Below are 19754 nucleotides of genomic sequence, written 5' to 3'. Positions count from 1 at the left end.
GCAATTGAAAAAACTGATGAAAATTTGTTACAAAAAATACAAAATGGTATCAGTGGACTAGTGATTCATCAGGGCATACAGTTAAAGAACTTCGGGAAGGTACTGTACTAGATGCTTTGGTTGAGCTGGAGAAGAAACTTCCAACATTTCTGAGCCACTGTTTTGTGAAGGAAAAGCAGGGTATGTACTTTGAACATGCTAAATCTGATTTAGTAAATGAATCTGTTTGTGTTCTACAAGTAGATTTTAGTGAAAATTTCAGTATTTGTCATCAAGATGAGATACAAACAGCACACTGGAATAACAGTCAAATCAGTATCTACACAGCAGTGGCATACACTCAAGCAGGAGTAATATCATATGCAATTATTTCAGATTTCATGCATCATGATAAAGTAGCAGTTCACGCTTTCAACCAAACAATATTTGCAGATTTGAAATCTGACATCGTACGGCCGAAGGCCCCCCCTAAATGCCCGACCTGCACCCGCCAGTACTCGGCTCCGCTAATGGAAAGCACCCCTAGCCATGGCCCACCCGATCAAGTGAGCGGACCGCAGCCCAAGGTAGAGAATAGCGAACCATTTTAATTACGCATGCAATGCACTCCCCGTGCCTACAAATTTCCCCACACAATAATAAAGTAATCAAAAACAAACAAAAGCCCCTAATTAGTAGAGTGCGACGTAGGAGTGCCCGGGTCACTCACGTGTAGTTTTCTACTAAAACAGCTGTGAGTGCAACCCTTGCGGCCTTCAGCCTAGATTCAGTAGTGAAACGTGTGACGTAACGCAAACCGCCCCAAATTAGCATTATCATTCGCCACTGGAGTAGTTATCAAGAAACAGACAGTCTCCAGCTTGACTCTAATATTCAAACTTATTTTAGACAAACTTATTAAATGTCAATTCTAAAACATATATAGATATTAAGTTAATCATTAAGTTTTATTATGTGAATTTAGAGCCACTTAAAATTAGTTAATTATATAGATTTTTACGAATAAGGGAACTTTAGAAACTCTGGCGCGACAGGGAGCTCACCCCTCCCCTCGCGCCAGGGCAAGACACCAGTACAGCGCGACTCGCGGACCGGGACGGACGCACGTCCCACGGGGAGCCAGCATCTCTTTGTTTCACCGAACGTCCATCTGGTAATTATAGTCACAACCAAAACCTTTTTTTTAAATACTCCCCGTGTGCGCCCGGTCCTTTTCCGGTGTAGGGCCTAACCCAGCCGCGTCAATTTAACACGCCCCACACAAAGCATTACGTGGGGCCGTGCAGTATACGGTACGGGCCGTCTCCCGCCACCCCAGAACTTTAGTTAATCGCCCAGTGCACAGGCACAGGCTACATCGAAGCTTAAACGTGTTTTTAATTTAGTAGCGAGCCGCGGTCCACACAGGTGGGCCCGCGCATCGCAAGTTACCGATTACGAGATTAGCCGATGCTAATCGAACGCTCTGCGACTGGCGTGAGGACTTAATAAGTAAACACACGTAGAGGCACGCAGGTGTCCCTCTCAGATAACGTGTGCAGTGTAATCGTGTACGTAAAAGCACCACAGAGTGCTGTTTTGTCAAGTGTAATTGTAAAAATAGTGTAATCAAAACTTCTAGGTGTTCCGACGCCTCATTGGCAGTCATGTACCGCCGAGTAGACCTCGCGCCCAATGTAATGAACCAGTGTAAATCGTGAACAATAAAACGTCCACCCCGCACCTCCCGTGCGCGACGTGCGACCTGTAGAACAACCCGAACAGTGTATGTAAATTAACCTAAACAACCCAACCTAATCAGGAAACAAATTCCATCACCGCCGACGGTTCTAGCGGACCACGCTGGGACAACGAACCCACGACCATCACACGGTTAGACACCGAGCTAGCCTGGAGCCCTCCCGGAACAGAAATCTCTAAGAAAGCCAGCCACCCCGCTAGGACCTGCGCCCGACCTCGAACACGAGACCGCGGCAGACGGCAAATCCAATCTCTGCAGCTTGGATCAGGTCCATATTTTCTCTGTTGGAGCAAGTCAGCATTTCAAGCAAATGTACACACTTGCAAATATCACATTTGGAAAAGAAGACTGCGACTTATTGTTGAATTGGCATTTCTTCTGCACATCACACGGTAAAGGTGCAGTTGATGGTGTGGGAGGAATGCTGAAACATCATGTGTGGCAAAAGGTAAAATCTAGAAAGGCATTTGTAACTGACTGTGAATCATTTATGAAGTGTGCGCAATCTGTTACGTTAAAAGTTAATTTGATATATGTCCCAGCAACAGAAGTTCTTAGTCATTGTGCAAAGTTGGAGGAACGCTGGAAGTCCATTCAAGCAATTCCAAATACTCACGGAGTGCATTGTGTTCGTACTGTAGATAAATACAAAGTAACAAGTGGAATGTTGTCGGAAGAAGATGGCAAAACCTTCAATTTCAGAATAATTGAAGAGGAAGCAAGTGCTGCAAATGAAGAAAATGAAACTACTTCAAGTGCTATTGTGTCAGTGTCATTTGGACAGTGGGTTAATGTAAAATTTCAATCAGAGCGGGGAATTAAACATAACTTTGTTTGACAGGTTGTTGGTGAATCTGAAGAAACTGTATCTGTTAAATTTTTAAGAAAATTAGAAACAAGCAGTATGTATGGCCAGAAAAACATGATTTATGTGATGTTGACATTTCAGAAATTGTGTGTGTTCTAAAAGAACCTTCACTAGATATTCGAGAAAGGCTACTCTTTCCAGATCATCCCACTTTATTTTAAATTTAAAATCCTATAAATAAGGTTGTATGTGCAAGATAAGTGTAATTACTGAAATTACAAATTTCTCTGGAGAGAAAAAATAAGCAACTTTAACATTTACTGAACTATTTCCTTTATTTGAGAACTAAAAAAAAATGTGCTTAGGAAGTTAAGATATTAAACATGTGTTAGTAAATATTTTTTTTTATCGTTGGTTTGCTTAATGTTAGTAACAATTGTTTTATAAATTTTTAGTAACACTGTTTTTTATGTATTCATAAGATTTTCTTGGTTAATTTTTAATCTATAAGAGGTCAGATTACAAATGTTACGTCCGTGACACATGTTACGTCCGTAGCAAATAAAAATAAAATTTTAATAAAAAATGTAGGGAAACTACTTAAACTTTAAGAATGTTATTTTGAAGTCTGGAACTTTCTTAAGGCCGGGCTTCAACCAAATTCACTCCGGCCGCGGGATAGGCATTTACATGCAAAACAAATTCCCGCGCGATTTCCACAATTTTTGTGATAACTGCGTCAAACAAAAACCATGTTGTAGATTTTGAAGACTTTAACAGCGCTATAGCTTCAAAAGTTTTAATTTTTTATTTCAAGATGGTGATATCATGTGATATAATATTCAAAGTATCATAGTTTTCAGGCTATTCATTTAATCGCTTAAACAGCTGTACTGAAACCTTGACTGAGTTGAATTCTTTAAAAAAGTCAGCGGGCTGATACTCTATCTCTAAAAACAAAGTCACAGGATGGTTATTTGTAATGGAAACATTGAGGCCGCGGGGCTCTAGCACGTGGTTGTGGACGAGGGGTGGCAGGGGGGTGAGGATAACGCGCGAGGTCGCGGAGACAGGCTGCCATGTTGCCAGCTCCTTCCTGGAAGGTCACCCACCCCTCGCGACTGTGAGCCAGGGAGACGGACATGGGCTAGTCATCTGTCACGCCTCGCGCGCGCGCGAAGTAGTGACAGTTCTGCGTTTACAACTTCACTGGTTAGTGTTTAACTCTTTACAGGACAGCAAATAAAAAGAAAAAACAGATAGCATGATGGCATTTATTAAAAACATTATAAATTGTGCTCGCGCAGTTCGTCTTCACAAATTAAATCTGTTCATTATTTTAAATAGCTTTTTCTGTGGTCGTTTTTTCGAATATAATTTAGGAGGATTTTATGCCACACTGTTATGCACACCGACGCATCATAGAAACAATCCTGTCTAAACCAAATGTTTATTAAAATTTTTAACTTCACATTTATTGTGACACAGATCTCAAATTCCTATCTGAATATCTACACATACTTGATAACATTTTATTTTAATAACGAGTTTAAAAAATAACAGAATAGCTTTTGCTATCTTTCGGTTTAGGCTTCTCCTGAAAATGGAAATGTTTCTGAAGACGCACAAACTATTACATTATGATTGTTTGCTTCAAACTTTGATATTATTGGTAGAGCTGAGTAGATAAAAAAAATCTAGCGATACTCACATTCTGTCAATTATAACTTTTTGTAAGAAATTTTTTTTATGGCGTTGAGGCCCGTGGCTAGCTGCGCCCTCGGCTACCGAGCACGATGGGAAGGGATGGGGAAAGGTGATTGACGCCAGCGTCTCACCAAGGTCACTCATTCTCTCTTGTGTAGTATTAGTGTTCGGAACGCTCGACTACGTGTGACTTATTCAACGAAGTTTATCAAGTGTTGGTACGCAGTGTGCGATTATCGGCAGCACAAAATGTCTCAAGAAACGGCCACAATTATCAAAGCGAAAGAAATCCGCTAAAAAAGAAAATGCTTCTGGCACGTACTGCTAAAAATAATAAGTACGTACATGTTATATATATTATTATACATACGCGGATATGAGACATTTATATGTGAACTACTGTAAAACTTTTAAAATAATATTGAAAACTGACTCCTGGAAATTAATTTTTAACATTTGTAAGAGTTGATAAATATATTTGCTCTAAAAAAATTTCAAACGAATTTAACGTTTCCTTTTATGCGTAAAAATAAGCCTATAGTTTGAAAATTTATTAATGATACATTACACTGGTGTGCTAGTGACAATGTTAGCCGTAAAATTGCGGATGCATGCGGGACAGTTTTGATTTTATATGCAACTATAAATACCATTTTTATTAGGATGCAATTTTGTCTATAATTTTTTGTAATATTTACTGTCAATTTCACGTGCTGGCACTTATTGTCAGCGACAATAGATTATAAAACAGAAACTGAGAAATTAATCCAGAAATATTTCTGTAAAATATGCTTAATGAAATTCCATTTTTAAATTTTACCATGTATAAATTATTTTAGACGTCTATGTAAAACAAAAATTTTATTAAAAATTTTAATTTAATGTAAAAATCAATTTACGTTAAAAGTAGTACTAAATTAGAATTTCTGAGTTTCGGTGACGCTTTTGTCCACTCACCGATGGTCTGCCATTGTGATTATACACACGTCTTATATTTACTATAATGTGACTGAAAAACGTTATATAATTAACGTTTATTTTTATTTAATAGTAATGAATAGTATTAAAAATGTATATTATTGTCATGTTATAATTGCATGTCTGACATCTAACAGGTGCACAAGTTAGTATATTTAGAAGTATTATTTCTGTGACAAAACAACTTATGTAATTAATGTTGATTACATCGAATCACTGCAAGTCACTTTTGGAGAAAGAACTAATATCGTGGAACGAACAAAATGCTAGCTGATTGTGAGCTAAGGCACAAAATGAGACGTGTGCGGTTAAAAGTCAGTAATTTCGGCGTTGTTTGTCGCCGGAAAGAATCTATGTCCTGTTCAAATCATGTTAAACAGTTACCTACTTTACACGCCCCCGTTTTTGACACTGGCCATGGAGTACGGTGGTCGCAATGAGCATATTGCCTTTCAGAGGTTTCAAGCACAAACCGGATTAGTTGTACAGAAGTGTGTTTTATTTTTGGATCTCTAATACGGATATTTCAGTGCTAGCCCTGACGGACTTGTGGTCGAAGAAAATGCGATTGTTGAAATCAAGTGTGTGCCTTCTGCAGTTGACCAAGGGCTCCAAGAAACTGCAATAAGAAAAAGAAAGTTTTTTCTACGTGTGAATGAAACGGAAGTTTAATTCTTAAACGTTCACACCTCTATTTTTATCAGCTGCAAGGGACTTTAAACATACATAGCGCGAATACTGTTATTTCATGGTAATGTCTGTTGTTAGTAAGAATTTACAAGTAGAAAGAGTAGAAAGAGATGAGCTCATGCGGGAAACAGAAATGTTGCCGAACCTGACTAGATTTTATCGTAGGTGTTTTCTGCCTGAGATAGTGGTGCAAAATCAAAGCATAGACAGAGACATTAGAGAACCAGGCTACATTTTGGAAGCTGAAAGAAGCTTGGCAGAGAAAAAGCAATCAAGACGTCAAAACTGACCCGGAAAAAGCAAGGGATAAATGAATGTAAATATAATTGAAGTAAGATATTTTTGTTCTTTGAAACTCTGGACGATTGCCATAAAATGTTCTGTTGTGTTCAAATTTGATCTAACATCGAAAACATTAAGTTAAACGAGAGAAGAAAAAAATTTTTTGGAAGTAACTGTCCATGAGTTTTGTATAAGGTTATAATTTTATCTGAAGTTTATATTTTAATTCTGTAGAGACATACCTTTTAAAATATTGTTTACAATGAATTCCGAAAGACTGATTATAGTTGTTTATTTTGATTATAGTTATTTATTTGTTTTGTATGTTCCAGTAATATACGTGTCTTTTGGTCTCTATGCTGATATAAACTGCGTTTCTACTATCAGTTATGTGATTTTTCTTTTCATTTTTCTATTTTGTATGATATATTATACTGCATGAGTTAATGTCACTATTATTTTAAATTCTTTGTAAAATAAGAAATATAAAACATGATTTTCAAACCTAATGTATTTTCTTTAACTGTGGTTCACATTTCGCAGAAACTTAAGAAGTGGTCATTCTACGTAATAACTATTTGTAGTACCGGTAAATGTAATAATTAATACACGGTTACCAATAGTTGTACAATCATTAGCATTAAACATTATGGCAGAGGGTAAATACATTTTTTAAAGAAAAGTTAATCTAATATTGTGTTAATTCTGATTTAGACACATTTTTCACAATACCAATTTTTTGAGCATTGTCATAGCCACATCCTCTGATAAAATCCTTCATAAAGATTAACTCATATCGCTGCATTTACTGATCAATAAAGAAAAATATTTGTAAAATTTACAGCTTTGAAACGTATGGAACCGTATTTATGTTTCACAAATACATAAAACATTTCTTGTAATTATTTTGACACACTCTCAGCTGATATTAATTGCCTGAATATAATTTTTAAAAATCAATGCAAACACCTTTAATTATTATGTAATACTTTAGCTGTGAAGTTATATGTGGATGAAAGTTATTCAAATTCTGGCAGGTTTTATTAAAGTTTTATTATTATGAGATTTTTTTTCCTTGCAGCAATTGAATATTAAAAACGTAAATCGGTTTCAGCTAAGAATGCCCTACACTTAACTGAAATTAATGATTAAAACATATAACTACGTTAATGTGTAGTTCTTACTAACTTAAAACGAAGTTCTTTATCTTGGTGAGATCTCAGTTTCGCAAAAAAATCGTTTTCAAAGTAAAGTTATATTTCAATGACACACACAAACACACACACATATACATTATTAATTATATATAATTATATATATATTTATATATATTATGTAATTGTAATTATATATATATGTATATATATGTATATATATAATTATTTTTTATGCATTAAGCACAATTTTACTCTACTGAAAATCTCTGTGTGTATTAATAAATGCTGATTTATCATTATTTCCTTGGTAATGGGAAACTGAAAGGAAATATAATTTTTTTAATGAGGTTTGGATGGCCACTTCTAGAAAATTGATAAAATGACTAAGTGAATACGAACCTTCGTACAAACGTACTGATTTCACGTTACTTCTATGTAGGGACTCGGAAATTTCGTGAATTAACCTGGAATCAGGATAGAATTAAATGTCTTACATGTGCTCATTCCATGTTTGCTTTTCCTTTGGCTGATTTCTTATCCTAGTTGATCACCACTACCTGATTTGCTTTTTTTTCTCCTAGTTGGGAATCGCAGAGGGGTAGCCAAATAACTATCGCCCAAAAATGAACTCAGTGGAACAGTATAAATGTTTTCATACTAGCTTGCGACAAAATGAATGCGCGAAATTTACCTATCTCTATTTATAGGCCTATCCAGGCTGATAATACTGGCTGTGATTCGATTCGCCAGGAGTATAGGAATGTATGTCCGGGCACAGGCGCCAGGCGCTGGTGCCGGTGCCGGGTCAGTGACCGACCGACCTCTGACGTCACGGCGGCCATCTTGGACTCAAAAATTCCTTAACATTTCTCAAAAATTACTCAAAATGACTCAAAATTTCCCACTTACCGTTTTTAGATCTTAAAAATACCAGCGGCTAGAAATATCCATATTGAGGCTTAAGCATCCATGTCTACAGCTTTCGATAAGCCTCTGACGTCATAATTGAATATGTCATCATGTAATAACGTCACAGTTGCAATTTCCGTTACGGCAGCCATCTTGAAAATCATTATTTATTATCCAATTTTAATGAAAAATTTTAAAAAGTTATAAAAAGTTATGTTTATAAAAAAATTTAATTTTTTCATTATAATCGGATAATAAATAATGATTTTCAAGATGGCTGCCGTAACGGAAATTGCAACGGTGACGTCATATTACATGATGAAATATTCAATGATGATGTCAGAGGCATAAGGCCCGTCTACAATAGCAATGTCCTAAACTGTGTCCGAAGGACACTCGTCGCTGATTGGTCCATGTGACCCTCTGACGTTATGCGTAAAGTAGGCGAAGGTCCAAACCTACCTGGTCCGAAGACATTCGTCAATTTGAACTTTTTGCCCCAACCTGTGTACTGCGGACACAGAAAAAGAACAGAACACTCACAATATTTGAATTTCCGGTTCCCGTTTGAAATGTGATTTTTTAGCATTTACATTTGCCACTTTGCCTTACCGAATAAATATATAATATTGAACTCCCACAACTTTCATAAGTTCAATCTCAAACTACAAAGCATCAAAACAATAAAGAAATACATTTGGTTTGGCACATTTACTGCGCTCTGGTGACAACTTTAGAAATCAATACATTCGGACATCGGACATCGCAATTGTGGACAGGGCAGTTTTCGGGGAGACCATGTGACGTCACTCACATTCGGATAAGGACACGGACCACGCACAGGTTCGGACTATTGTAGACGGGCTCTTATCGGAAGCTGTAGACATGGATGCTTAAGCCTCAATATGGATATTTCTAGCCGCTGGTATTTTTAATGTCTAAAAACGGTAAATTTTCCCTCAAGACGGGAATTTTTCCATGAAAAACGGGAATTTTTTAGAAATTTTGAGTCATTTTTGAGGAATGTTGAGTTATTTTGAGGAATTCTTGAGTCCAAGATGACCGCCGTGACGTCAGAGGTCAGTCGGTCATTGACCAGGCACCGGCACCAGCGCCTGGCGCCTGTGCCCGGACATACATTCCTATACTTCTTTCGCCTCTTTTTACCTTTCCGTCCCTGTTTCAGGTAAAAGGTCTAACAGATTTGGTAACCAACCTTGTTTTGTCTAATATGGTCATTTGTCAGTCCACATTTGCTTGTAGGTCTTGTCCGCACTGGCTTGTAGATCATAAAAGACAAACTATAAAAATTTCCATGTTCACATATTATATAGTTCTTTAGGAACGCTGCATCTGCAAAGTTGACAGCTCGTCAAGCATATTAACTTTACCGTGGTTACAGCTAATATATGACTGAAACACTATTGATTCTTATACTGGAAAGCTTAGACAGTACTCTGTAATTTTTTTTCAATCAAACTGAAATATTCATGCACACAAAATTACAGATAGTATTTGTAAATCTGCACATTTGCACGAAAGCAAATCGCTGCAAATGTGGGATTGTATTATTGCCTGGGCATTTATGCTTTCGGTTGTCCCAGTACCTGAATTAGTTAAAGTTATTTGTAAACTTTTCCCTGTATAGCTTTCCACGACTAAATGCGCACATACAAAAGCACAATAAACAATTATGAAGTCCAATTGCTAAATATTATTATATTTTCCAAGGGTTCAAAAATTTACTCTTGTACAAAAAAGTCGATTTTTAATATTATATTGCAATATTCGTAAGCGCGACAGTAAATATCCAGCTTTGTTTCGAAAAACGCAAATCATAAATTCAAAAATAACCATAACAATGTTTTGTAGAAATTTACTATATTTTCTCTTGTAATATTACGAAATATTTCTTGGCAACCGATTTCTAAAGGAATTTTGTGTAAATGTCCAAAAACATTTTTTTTTCTGTGTAAGGAATACGATATTTAATTATAATAAATTATTTTTATACTACTAATTAACAGATTACTTCAGTTTACAAGTTTGCAACGATACGGAATACTTGATTTGCCTATTGTACTTGCACTTGGAAATTCTTTTATAAACTTAAGTTTTAATACCTTGTATTAGGTCCTCATTTTTTACATTTCGTTACATTGCCAATGTGTAGCAAGTATATATATATATATATGTATGTACATTGTGTTTTATTTCTTAAGAAATATTTGTGTCTTGAAATAAATAAATATATAAAAATAAAATAATATATTTATTTATTTCAAGAAACGCATCTAGACTACTGTAATTTTTTTAAAATAAAATGTGTGTGTAGGAAAACCCGCCAGAGTGACGGGGCTTATGTTATGGGACGTGTAAGTGCACGTCATCCTTGAACGTGACATGCGATAGATTTCAGTTTAACTGACCATTGGTTGTAGGATTATAATTTAAAAAAAAAACGTTATCAATGTCGTATTATCTGAATTCATCTCCAAAAAAATCCTGCTCTATAAGATGCCCAATGAAGATTCCGGCTGTCCCGGGCTTCTAGTGCTGAAACTTTGCTGAGTGGGTGTCGCTCGCCTAACGGTCCACCCCTAGCCAGGCACGCGCCTGTGCTCCTCAGTGGGACACAGAGTTGGCAACACCGGATGAACACGTGATCCCGCCGGCGCCCCCCTTCCACCCTTCGGCCCACTCGCTGCCACGGTCTTATCTCTGTCTGCGATCTCTCGCTCTCAGCTCCACCCCAGCACTATCTGGTGACCACGATTCACAACCGCGACCTTGAAGCTTGCCCTTAATGTGTTTATGTTTTCTTTTTTCTAAAATAGTACCATAACTCGCAGAAATTAAAAAGTTTCCAAAACAAAGCGTGTTTCCCTTATTTCTTTGAGTTATGTCCGTAACAGCCACTTAATAATTCATAACAATTATCTATGCAATGCTAAAATTCTATAAATTTAAATAAATAACTAGCAAGGCTAGACTATTGTACAAAAAAAATATGAGGGGTTACACTAGGTTTCTATTATGAATTGAAAACAGTATAACATGTGCAATTGTTACATCCATAACAATTGAATTGCCCTGGTAAATGATTTCAATAAATTACAATTAGTAACAATGTTTATCATTTAGTTTATTCTTTCTTTTTGTGTGTCCACTTGTGTGCCTTCATGGCAAATAATGTCTCAAAAGCTATGTTTATACCAACCACTTTTGTTTGAAAGGTAATTAAATATGTGAGGGATACATTAAAAAAAGGTAATAAAAGGTGAAAATTAATTTTTGTAACTCACTGAAAGTTTTTGTAATAATTTGAAAAACTGCAAAGCTATAAATGTATTATTTCATTATCTAAGAGACATAAATATCTTCCAGTGGCATGTTTATGAAAGGATATGATTTTCGCCACATTGCATACTTGAAACAAGACATTCACATGTCATTTGAAATGTTGATGTTGCAAACAGTTGGAAGTTGTTGCTGAGGTGAGTTAATTAATAACTATTCGTATTTCTTAGAACTCGTGGTTTCATTATTCATGTTTTCCAATTTAGATGTTCGCACATGTTGCTGATTCTTGCAAAAAATGTTTTGTTGGATTAGGTCAGCTACATTACTGAAATAAAACATTTGTACTAAGTAATGAATACCAAATATGTATTATCTTTGAAAGATTTGTGCAATGGGACTATTGTGATTGTTTCGTCTTTTCGTTTGGTCGTGTTTTTATCTCGTTTCAACTGTTGTGCTGAATTATTTTGGGTTCAATATTTTTGTGCTGTCATCATTTGTGGTTTTTTTATTTATCGTTCTATTCTGTTTTGGAAAACTATTGTGTTTGTTTCGTCTTTTCGTTTTGTCGTGTTTTTGTTTCGTTTTAACCACTGTGCTGAATTTTTTTGGGGGACATTCCATGTCAGATCAACACACTTTGAATTAAAATTTTACCTCACCATTTTAGAACTTCTTCAAATTTTGTATAGTGGTAGTATGTACTAAGAATAAGAAAAATATTAAATTTTAATTTTTTATCTCTAACGGTTTCCAAAATACAGCTATGTAAAGTTTTCAAAAAAGCGCTCAAAAACGCTGGACGAGCGTTTTTGAAATTGCTCTAGAAGCTGTTCTAATTAAGCTAGAAAGGTGGGAGTGGTGTCATTTTACTCCATTTTTAATGGGCTTTCTTATGAAATATAACACACCATAGGTTGTCATAAAAATTTTTTTTCTAAACTTAAAATCAAAATTTTGATTTTGATTAAAACAAAAAGTGCGTCCCAAAAAATTTTGAAAAAATTCTTAAAAGTAGGTTGTACTTATGGGAAGCATGTGTCAAAATTTCAAAATGGGCATGCAATGGGTTCAATAGGTAAAACATATTTGAAATGAGAGTTGATTTCTAAAATCAGTACGGTTTATGTAGTGTATGGTAGTATTAATTGTTTGTACATGAACAAATAGGCATTCCATTTACTTACTGAGTACAAATTCACTTGTGACTTGACATTGCCTGAGTTATTTTTAGTGTCTCTTCAGCTGTAAGTGTATAAATCCTTCCAGTAGGAGTTGTAGGATCAACTTTGCAGAGGACGTCCATTACTGATATCCACAACACATCAGGCTTCCTTGGATATGAAAATGAAGCTGCCGGTCCAGGAGGGTGTAAAAATGTTACTTTTAATTCATCATCTTCTTCCTTCTTCTCCAAAACATAAGCAACCCACCACTTTTCATCATACACTGCCGTTATGTAGCCATTTACATCACTTATTTGCAATTTATCTGGTGATTTTTGAACAGCTACAGTGTCTTCAGTTTGACTTTCCGAAAAAACTTTAACTCTTAGTTTTGAGAGACTCAATGGTTCAGGTATAAAACAGTGGAATTTTTGAGTACCCTTAATAGTAATAGCCTGGTTGAAACGCTCCTCGAGAAACTTTTCAGATTCAATATGATCTTCTTGGGTTGAAAAGGTAAAATGTATTCCATTGATATTTTGTTTTGCCCATTCATAAAGTTGAATGGCTGTCAGGATTTGACTGTCATATGGCCGCTGTAGACTAGCTTTAGCGGCTAGTCTCTTGACCGTGCCACCAATCCCATCACAAGGGCCCTTTCCATGAGCCGTAGCTGAGAAATGCCATTCAGCTTCAACATCAAAATCCTCTTTATGGTAGCACAAGTTTATGAAGTTTTTTTTGTTTTTATATTGCCCAGCACACCCGTCAGAGTAATAGAAAATCTTCTTTGGTAATGCCTGGAAATGTTTTGTCACGAATTCAATAAGTTTCTTTTGAAACGTATAAACAGACACGGTATTGTGCTCCAAGCAATCTGATACCACAACAAAACTGACATGTTTAAGTTTGTCTTCACTTTTGTAATAAATTACAAAAGGGTGAAGAGTTACATGTTCATTAGCCCAGTGGTAGCTCTGAGCCTCGTCTTGTACCACAATTGTGTAGTTTTCGGAAAAGTCTAGGTTTATCACAAACTCTGATTCATTTAAATTTTCTTTTTTATCATTGATGAAAGCAGACTGCATTTTAGCAATAAAATCATGATTTATTAGAGGTGAAAGTTTTTCCAAACAGAAAGTGATAAAGTCTTCTGAAGATTTGTTTAAAGTCTCAAGAGTGCAACGATCTACAGACACCCATTGACGAAAGGTGACATTTTCTATCAAATTTTCTTCAAAGGCATCTTCAAGAATTGTTTGTATAGGTGTAACCCCAGGACAATCGGCACATTCACCCATGACACATGTTATTGCTGGTGGATTGCATTGCATTTTGACCATACACTGCTTGTACGACTTCAATTCACCATTAGTTAGAGTTCCTAATCGGGCATTTTCTATAATCAACTTCACATTTTGGTGGATAGTACATATGCACACTGCATGCGTGCCACTTTTGCCTGCTAAAATACATTGTTTTGGTCTTAGTTCAGCAAATTTAGAGAATCCTACTTTAATGTGGGGGGATTTCTCCTTGAACAGAGTATAAGCTTCCTTCAGATTACACAAGATAAGACGTTTTGATATTTTGGTTTTATTTCCATTTGCCTCAACAACTGATACACAATCTTTTATGCCGGGCATTGCTCTGCTGATTTCATCATTTAGATAAAAGGAATGAATAGTATTTACAACATCTTCTGAGAGCGTCTTACCAGGCTTGGGATTGGGAGTCTCTAATATACCTTTCTCTTTTAAAATTTTTTTTGCTTGTCTTACCATATAGTTTGGCGCATTAAATTCCCTCATAATCTTCCTTATCCCCCAACCCTCTGGGAGGCAAGTAAGTATCATTAATTTCTTAACACGATTGTTTGAAACGGAAAATTGATCTTTGAGGTTTTGTAAAACTGATTGGTCAAGATCGTCCTCTTGACTGGACGATGATGGATCTGCTGCTACAAAAAGTTTTCGTTTCATTGCAGAGTGAATTTTTCTTGCTTTGGTTGTTGCATACTGCTTGGATTGGATTTTCCTTTTGTCAATAGGAGACTCTTCTAGCTCCAAAAGAGAAGTATTCATTTGATCTACTATTATTTTCGAAATAGAAAAGTTAGGGTCCCTGTCTGAATCCGAACTGGACATTTCATCATTCAATGCCACTAAGCAAGGCTTAGCTGAAGGGCCAGGTTGATTGGCATTTAAGTTTGTCTTCAAAGCTGTAATTTCTTTCCTACATTTATTGCAAATTTTAGCTTCCTTTGGAATTTCAGGATATAAACTGCACATCCATGATGTGACATTTCTTAATGTCTTTTTATCCCTGACTGTATGATTTTCTTTTTTTAAGGAATTAAAACATTGTAATCTAATAAACACAACTTTTTTCTCCATTTTTTAAAGTCTAAAATTTAAAATTGATTAAAACCGTTTTGCAATTTACAAGTTTCAACAAAAAATTGTCTTTAAATAATAATTAATTGAATAAAAATATTGACATGTATAATGTACATTACATAACTGTATTATCATTAGTACTCACTACTGTCACACATTACTAGTAGTTACACTCACTAATACTTTATCACATCACTGTTCTCAGCATAACTACTGATTCTACTGACAAGAGCACCAGACTCAGACGAACTGCTATGTGAGCTATTCTTGTGAGGTGTAGGTCTCAACTTGTCAGCAAAGCTTGCCCCCTCCCCCCACAGGCCCTCTCCTTCCTGCCTGCTGGAGCAGATTGATTACAGTCTGAATGTTAGTCTTAAAACTTTCTAGCTTATTCTTTACTGTTTTTTAAAAATTACTTGAATGATACCTACATATTTTAAAATCCACTTATATAAAGACATTAACTAATAAACAGTCACCTCAATAATAAATTAATATCAATACGAACTTTCCCGAAGGTACACGATGTTGTTGTCGGGATAAATACGACCATACCATCATGGCGACCCTCGATTATCGCTACATTGCCGCGTAAACAAAGTTTATTAATTTTTAAACTAATTCTAGTTTCCAGTTTACAGTTTTCATGTAGTTATTTTTCAAGAAGAGACTCTGCAAACTGTGCGAAGTGAAAGAAAACTTCTGAAACGTTTTATTATAACCATAACCATAGCCATAACTACCAACACCTATGTTTGTGTAGATTTATTATAGATAGTAAAATTATTAGCATTACTGATGTTGGTAAAATAGAACATAGTAAAATATCTTTACCAAATTAAAATTCCCAAAATCTCACCTTTTTGCAGATAATATTTAACCATGAAGCCATAATCTGCCCATTTTGAAATTTTAACTTATGCTTACCATTAATATAGCCTACTTGTAGGAATTTTTTCAAAATTTTTTGGGACGCACTTTTTGATATATTCAAAATCAAAATTTTGATTTTGAGTTTAGAAAAAAAAACTTTATTACAACCTATGGTGTGTTATGTGTCAAAAAAAGCCCATAAAAAATGGAGTAAAATGACACCACTCCCACCTGTCTAACTTAATTAGAACAGGTTCTAGAGCAATTTGAAAAACGCTCGTCCAGCGTTTTTGGGCGCTTTTTTGAAAACTTTACATAGCTGTATTTTGGAAACCGTTTGAGATAAAAAATTAAAATTAAATATTTTTCTTATTTTTAGTACCTACTACCACTATACAAAATTTGAGGAGATTCCAAAGTGGTCATGTAAAATGGGTGTGTTGATTTGACATGGAATGACCCTTGGGTTCATTATTTCTGTGTCGTCATCATTTGGTTTTTTTTTTTTTTTTTTCGTTCTCTTAGTACATTTTTCTTTGTTTTGTTGACCATATTCCTGTTACAAAATATTTTGTGGTGTTTATATCCTTGTTGACTACAGCAATTTTTTGCCTAATTTTGTGTTTTTTGTCTTTTTGGGGGTTTTATTTATTTATTTCTTTGTTTTTTTATTTATTTTTTTAGTTTTTAGTTTTTCTTCAACAGAAAAAGTTCTTAGCAATGGTGTATGTCCAAAAACTTACATCAAGTCACCAAATATGTAATTAATTTAGCTGACATAACCAACTATTAATATGATAAAACTAGGTACCTACCGTACCACTAAACTTTTGAAATATTGCAATGCTTTTTCCCAAAAGATTTATAAAAAATGCCATAAATTTCACAAAAAAAATTTAATTTTGACTTGCTTCTGACAGATCCACTGCTCTCCTAGATAATCACCACTTTAAAAACTAATGAACTTTCATATGGTTTACATTTTGTGGGAAGACTGCACATCTACTCAAAGACTTGGAAATAAAGTGATCCTGCAAAAATTCTTACATAGCGACTTTCCTGTAAATAAAATAATAAAACTAAACATAGGCTAGTGTTTTTCAGTACTACAGACGTTCCTCTATTTACTTTCAACACAGCGTTTGCAACTCCCTAATGGTTTCAGAGAAATTACAGTTGGTAGCCTGTGCTGTGACGTGGCTGCTGTCTTCGTGCTTTAGCATAGAAAGTTGGGAAACTTAAGATTCACACAAGTCCATTCGGAAGCCCAAACAGTTCGTTCCGAAGTTCACAGAATTTTGCAGCTCGCTTGTGACAGAGAAATTAGAGAATTGTCAAGCTACAATAAAATTTTTTAAATAGTTGGTTGGTTTAACAACAACAAAAATACTGTCAAATCATGTGAATGGTTGGTTTGGTTAGGTTAGTATAGCTACATTACAAATACTATAAAATAATGTAGATAAAGTTACCTAACCTACCAACCACTATTTTAAAGTATTATTATGTATTTAACCTATCCGAACCGACTACTCTCACAATATTACCTTAAAATGGTCAACTCCTAAAATTTTTTAATTTTCAGAAATGTGGTTTTCCTTCAAAATTACCAATTGTTTTAACTAACCAGCATACAACGTATAACCAAATACCCTGTAAATGGAATTTTAAATAAAAATTTTATGTGTATGTATGTAAACAGAGAGAAAAAAACTAGGGTGAAAAAACTCAACATGTAAGAATGCTGCCTTGGAATTAACTGTTGTGAATCTTAGGTTTCCTGTGTGGGCTTGTGTGCATGTTTAGGATTACTTTAGTCAATAGAGGTATTATATTAATAAAAATGGTTGATCTTACGTACATTCATGTCAAATGTTGACACTAGGGGATTTGGATGCACAGTAGGGCCTAACAATGTTTTAAATTTTTATTTACTGTCCACTGCATTACAATATCCAAACACTAAACATCACAGGATCAGCAACGCAATCAAAGCAAAGAATTGTGGTGGCCGCATCCATGCACAGATATTGTAATGCAACCTATAAATAGTAATCTCTCATAAACCAGTGTGAATTTATTAATGCTGTTTTCAGGGTCAAACACAGAACATCAACTTTTGCAAATTTATTATTCAATTAATGGAAAAGCCACAACGTAATAATTGAGCGAAAATGTGTTCACATTTGTGGTCAAGAAAGATGTCTGTTTACCAAACAATGAGTTAAAATGAATATCTTGCGACAGAGCATCAGCCCGGTAGCAAATTTCATCAATAGGTTGGATTAAAAATTAACATGTAGGTAATAACAACCATAAACTTGTTATTTGCAGCCAATTTCATAGAACAATCTCAATATAGCAAGTAATTTCTGTTTATTTGAGCAAATAATGCTACATTTACGAACAGCTGGACCAAACTAAAACAGCTAATTGACAAGTTGAATGGTCAAATATATGTTCCAGCTCGAAAACATTATCAATTGATGCGAAAACTACTTACATAAGATGATAATTACAACTCTAACAAAAATCACATTTACCGGCAACAAGCAACAAGTGTCACTTTTTTCTTACGTTGTCAACATTATACATGGAACAAAACAAGCTCTTATTTTGTTTTACCAAAAGCATAGATTACGTCGTTTGTTGCTATGTGTTACGTAATCATAACTTAGGTAAAACAGGCTAGCCAGATCCACATCCATTTTTTTTCTCGTAATGCGCATGTATGTCGCTGAGATTCTGCAAACGATTTTGGCACTGGATTAGCATGATATCTAACGGCAATTTGAATATTTGAAAAGTAAAAAAGCCAAATTGTGTGGTATTTAGTTGCCAGAATCAAAAAAGAAGATCGAAAGGGAACAAAAAAAAAATATACTTCGGTTTTATTGCTGAGTAGTTTGTACACAAACTTTACTGTTAGGCAAGATCAGAATATTATAGGCCTAAGCAAACATTTATAATTATTTGATGTTTGCATCGTATTACTTAACGATCATCTGCATTGTATATGTCAGGGAAACTTTGACACCGCTTCGTCTACATCCCTATGCTGGTTGAGTCCGAAAGGAAAGAAAGTGGGTCCCAGGGTTCAGTCCAGCCATCTGACTGGAGGCAGAGACGTGCCGACTGAAGGACTCACTGGGTTGTTCAAGCTACCCAGGATGCCGTATTAATTGAAAGAAAAGAATGCACTGCTAAAACTTGTGGTGGTGGTGGTTTATTAGCACTGGCACGTGGTGCACAGTGCTATAGTACCCCTGGCCATTTCTGTTATCAGATAGACATCTCTGAACGCGGCCCCTTCCAGTGGCGGTTCTGATTACATTGCTAGTGAGGGAAACTTCCCGACGAGTGATGCGGCGGATGTTTCCGTGTGGAACTAAGACCTCGCAGCTAATAATAAAGTACATACATGAAACTCCGACACTTTATTCGAGGTGTAGATGTCGTCATGCTGACTGTGCACGTGATGTGGCAGATGTCTCCAAAACATGCTCGATTACATGCGAAGGTGTTGTTTTCATGTTGGGTTAAGGCTGTTGGCCTGACGGTGACTGCCTGTCTCCCCAGTGCCGAGCAGGAGAGAGGTGCTGCATCCCGCTAAAATACGCAGAGTGTGGGAAAGCAGAAGCGGCCAGAATTACGACATAGTCGCACATTTAACAATTTGTATTTATCATAAAAGTAATTGAAAACTGTTACAAGTTTTAGTTTGTCCCTGAAAATAAATAT

General features: G+C 35.5%; 1 protein-coding gene across 2 annotated transcripts in view; it reads right to left on the bottom strand.

Moving 5' to 3' along the window:
• Positions 1–18634, bottom strand: part of LOC134538557 (suppressor APC domain-containing protein 2) — an 81142-nt gene extending 62508 nt beyond the window's left edge. The window contains exon 1 of one of the 2 annotated variants that reach the window (XM_063379979.1): positions 18557–18634. The gene's annotated coding sequence lies outside the window, so the exon portion shown is untranslated. Of the gene's footprint in view, positions 1–18516 lie in introns of both variants that reach the window. The other variant, XM_063379978.1, reaches the window with a different exon arrangement.
• Positions 18635–19754: the final 1120 nt, after the last annotated feature.

Source organism: Bacillus rossius, chromosome 13 (genome assembly GCF_032445375.1).
Source record: "Bacillus rossius redtenbacheri isolate Brsri chromosome 13, Brsri_v3, whole genome shotgun sequence".
Classification (NCBI taxonomy): domain Eukaryota; kingdom Metazoa; phylum Arthropoda; class Insecta; order Phasmatodea; family Bacillidae; genus Bacillus; species Bacillus rossius.
This window is presented reverse-complemented; position numbering and strand designations above follow the sequence as displayed.